The sequence below is a fragment of the Dioscorea cayenensis genome, chromosome 18, assembly GCF_009730915.1.
Source record: "Dioscorea cayenensis subsp. rotundata cultivar TDr96_F1 chromosome 18, TDr96_F1_v2_PseudoChromosome.rev07_lg8_w22 25.fasta, whole genome shotgun sequence".
NCBI lineage: Eukaryota > Viridiplantae > Streptophyta > Magnoliopsida > Dioscoreales > Dioscoreaceae > Dioscorea > Dioscorea cayenensis.
The window spans coordinates 16,602,980-16,607,538 of record NC_052488.1 but is presented as its reverse complement, the minus strand read 5'-3'; the positions used below and the strand labels follow the sequence as shown (position 1 = coordinate 16,607,538).

At 33.4% G+C, this 4,559-nt stretch overlaps 1 pseudogene; it reads right to left on the bottom strand.

The window, feature by feature from the left end:
- Positions 1–869: 869 nt before the first annotated feature.
- On the bottom strand, positions 870–2,231 carry LOC120282839 (annotated as a pseudogene).
- Positions 2,232–4,559: the final 2,328 nt, after the last annotated feature.

Sequence of the window (4,559 nt, the reverse complement as noted above, 5' to 3'; positions counted from 1 at the left end):
ATACAAAATCAAAGATCCAAGTTTCAAACAAATGAACAAATGAGCTCAACAACCTCAAGGATAAAGCATTGGAGAGTTCACAAGTTGTAAAAAAGCTTCACAAGCATGAAGGCCGAAGCTTATAAAAAAATCAAATCAAGTTTCAAATCAAATCCAAGATGCAAGTTCAAAGTCCAAGTTCTAAGTTCAAGCAAATCAACAAATGAGCTCAACAACATTAAGGATAAAGCGTTGGAGAGTTCACAAGTTGCGAAAAGTTTCACAAGCCAGAAGGCCGAAGCTTATGAAGAATTAAATCAAGTTCCAAATCAAGTCCAAGATGGAAATTCAAATATCCAAGACACAACTTCACCGGTTTCTAAGTCATGTTGAAGATGCATATTTCGACCGTTGACGAAGACAAAAAATGAACAAAAGTAAAAGCGCAATTTTCGGCGAAATAGTCGGAAGGAGATAAAAGGCTACAATTATTGTTGCGTCAAGATGATTAAATTCCAAACTTCTTGTACTTTCAACGAAGTCTATGAATTCATGAATAAAAAATTTATTTGTCAGAATCTGTTTCTTTCTTCACACTTATTTTCTTAATCGGAGGTTCCTGTGACAATGTCCAGGGTAATTAACATTAGGGGCTTGCCTCTAATGGAAGTCATGAACCCACAATCCCTTGAAGTCTACAAAATATTAAAATTTGATTTGTGATCGATGCTTTTTATCCGGTCAATCCTAATTAAAGGCCGGGTGGAAAAAAAAGGAGCCCACAATGAATTAAATAAATAAGTTGAAGTGAGATGCATGAGGCCAATCACCACATGAAATAGAAGCTTCTATATATATATATATATATATATACATATATATATATTCCTTCAAGCAAAAAATAACCACAAATCACAATTCCCGATTTCCTGTCTAAGATTCACAAAGAAATGTCCGAATATCTGCTTACTATAAGTTTTTAAATACTTTATATAGATCAATAATTTTGTCAGCCATATATGAATTAAATTATCATCATAGTTAGAGCAGGGCCAAGGATGGTTGCAAAGCCAAGGAAAAGGATTTCAGCAGGATGAGCATACTCGGAAGTCAATCCAAATGGGGTTGCATACCTACACAATTTGTATCCAAAAAATGAAAAAGCATGTGATTGACAACAAAGAAAGCATTAATAAAAAATGTGCACCATCGCAATGTATGTTTAACTTATGGTAAATACAGTGCACATGCTTGTGTAACTATTTGGTGTGGAGTACCCTGTGCCACCAGTAAAATACAAAATCCTCTAAAATAAACTAGATTAAAATTTGAGGTAGGACTACACTCCTGCAAAATCATATAGGAGAACAAAAAGGCATTAACCTGGTGTGTGAGAGACATGGCAAAAATCAGCAAGTCTACTGACTTAAATAACCAGTAATTAATTGTCCAAGACATGCTCCACATGAACCTCATTTGCAAATAAATTTTATCTACCTTGATGCAAAACCTAAATTAAAATAGACAGACAATTTGAAGTCTTAAACATACCAGGGTGGCAGTCGCAAGGAGGTCTTCAAGCCCATGTATTTAAAAGTGGGATAGGAGACGATCATGTTTATGCATGTGTGGTGCAAGATTTGACGTAAAATGCATCTCTCATTCGAACCAGGACTGTTAATTTTTTTTTTCAACAACGAGGATGATACATCCAAATTAGTTAACGGAAGCAGACAGAGATGGGGGTAACAACGATGTTCTCAAAGAAGACTAATAACTACATATTAATTATGCAAATTTAAGATTCTTAATAAATGAAATATGATAATCTGCAACTAATCCACAACTCATGGACGAAATGAAATACAACAACTAAGTCAAGAACTCTACAAAAATTTAAAACAATTATATACGGGACATGCATTCAACACCTTCTTCGAGTTATGGTAAGATTTTGATGAGAATATGATTATGAAACATATTACTAATTGGAAATCAGTGGGAAGCCTTACAATAATTACTGTTGCAGAAGTGTTAATTAGTGCCATAGCAACTTTAAATGGTTTTAAGTAGAGAGATCAAACAAATCTAAGCACAACAAACCAAACCTGGATTTTGTATCTGCTGAAAAGCCCCAGCCGTTCAAAGACTATTGATGGAAGTCCCGACAAGAAAAATACATTTTCATATACAATGAAAATAGCGATTGTAGCCAATTGGAAATCACTTAAGTTAGTGATCAGATACTGCATTACATCAAGGAAAAAACAAAAAAGAAAAAAAATACTTAAACTGAATAAATATTCAAATAAATCACAAATCCATCAACACATTCCACATCAATTCCAAACCAGATCTTCATACAAAAATTAGTTAAACCTAATTTGATTTAAACTACCTAATTGTAGATCCAATACTAGTTGACAAAAACACTATCTAACCAATCCGGTTGCTCCAGAGATCAACAGATATCCACATTGCCTAAAATGCCTCATTTGATTAAACACTTAAGGAAAAAAGCCAAAGAATAAATAAAACATCCATATCTAAAACAACAACTCACAGTAAACACATTCACCTCTAAAAAAAAAATCACAACACAAAATAACCTAAAACCACTCAAAGTTTCACAAATCGGACACTCACCACTTAAAATCCCTCGCATCCAGTAAACCACAAAGAACACAAACATTTGATCATCAACAAATCTAATAGAAGAACATTGGACAGTAATTAGGGTTTTAAAAAGGAACAGAATAAGGAAGCGAAAGTGGGGAATGGCGATGGAGATGACACTTGCCAGAAGAACTCAAACAAAGACTCGATAGATGAATGGATGGAAGTGGAGGGCGGAGAGTGGGGTCGGATGCGGTGGCCAAGCGAGATCGGAGATTAGAGATGGGAGACGACGAAGAGAAGGAGGATGAAGAATAGGGAGTGGTGCGCCAAAGAAGGGCTTCGTTTGGAGAAGGGATGGCGCGAGACGATGGCCTTTAGGGGGCGTTTGGATGACGGAATAGGAATGGGGGTAGGAATGGGGGTAATGAAGAGGGTAATGGGAATGGGGGTAATGGAGAAGGAATGGGAATGGGGGTAATGGAGAAGGAATGGGAATGAAAACTGTGTTTGGTTAGAAAAAGTTATGCATTGGTAATGGAAAAAGTAAGTGAGGAATATGTGAGTCAATTACCTTTATACCCTTCTTTCAATAAAAGAAATGTATGTATATATGTTTAATGACACATAGATTTTTTTTAATTACTAATAACTTCATTAAGAATAAATTAATAAGTTAATTAATTATTTTTAATTGTCAATGTATGCTTCATTTTTGTAAGTAATTATTTAAATATTATTTAAATTATATTGGTTAAACATTTAATCAAATAAATTTTTATAATTACTATAGTTTTAATTAATTATTTATTTATTTTATTAATATAATTAATAATTAAATTATATAAATTTCTCTATTTCTAAGCTAGTGGAGGTTTCATTCTTGTAATTATTTATTTAAAATAATTAAATATCATTGCAATTATATGGTTAATTGTTATAATTATTGTTTTTAAACATTTTAACAAATACATTTTTAAGAAATGCCACAGAAAAACTTCAACACACCTGGAGATTTTTTTTCATGCAAGAACACAAGGAACTTTCACCTATATGCATCAAGCACAACATACCAAATATCATTCAATAACTTTAGCAAACAAATAGCCATTCAAAAAAACACATAATGACATATGACATCGCAAATAACATTAAATAAAATTGAAAATACCCACCTAAATAACAATGAAAGCATTTATGTAATACACAACAAGCATAAAACACTCCACTAAAGTAAAGTCATACAAGTCATAGAAGTCTATCTCGCTCTTTACCAAAGCAATGAACATTTGACAACAACCAAAAGAAAGTGACAAAGTCATAAAATCCATTAAAGTTCATCAAACACAAAACATCCCACCAAATTAAAGTCTATTGTCTTCAACAAAGAAAAGTTCTTCTCCATGATCATTTCCCCATGATGTCATTTGACCACCAAATAGATACACCTACAAGGAAGAAATTGTTGATGATCAAAGTTATTTCCTTTTCCATTTGTACAACTTAAAATTGCATATGAACAACATGAATTTGTCAAAAAAGTTCATGACTACAAATCACTACAAATAAAAACAATGTACATGAATTTTAACCAATGTACACAAGCATAAAATCTTACCAAGATGATTCATATGTCACGTGGGCAATAAGACATTCTTGATAGGAAAACCCGACAAAAGCTAAGTTTCTTATCAATTGGAAGATCCCAAAAGACTTTGAGTTGATCTTCATCTTTCGCCAAAACTTGTAGCATGAACATTGCCTCATCATCGCTAAGCCCATCAATTGCAAAAAAGTACTTCACCTAAGCGTTTCTTCTTATCTTCAATTTCAACACGAGCTGCATCATTACGTGAAGTGATATCAATCTTGTGTGCTGAAATTTCTACGTTGCGTGCAGCAATTTCAATGTTACGAGCAGCAGATTCAGCTTTGCGTGCTGCAGATTCAGCGCTACGAGCAGC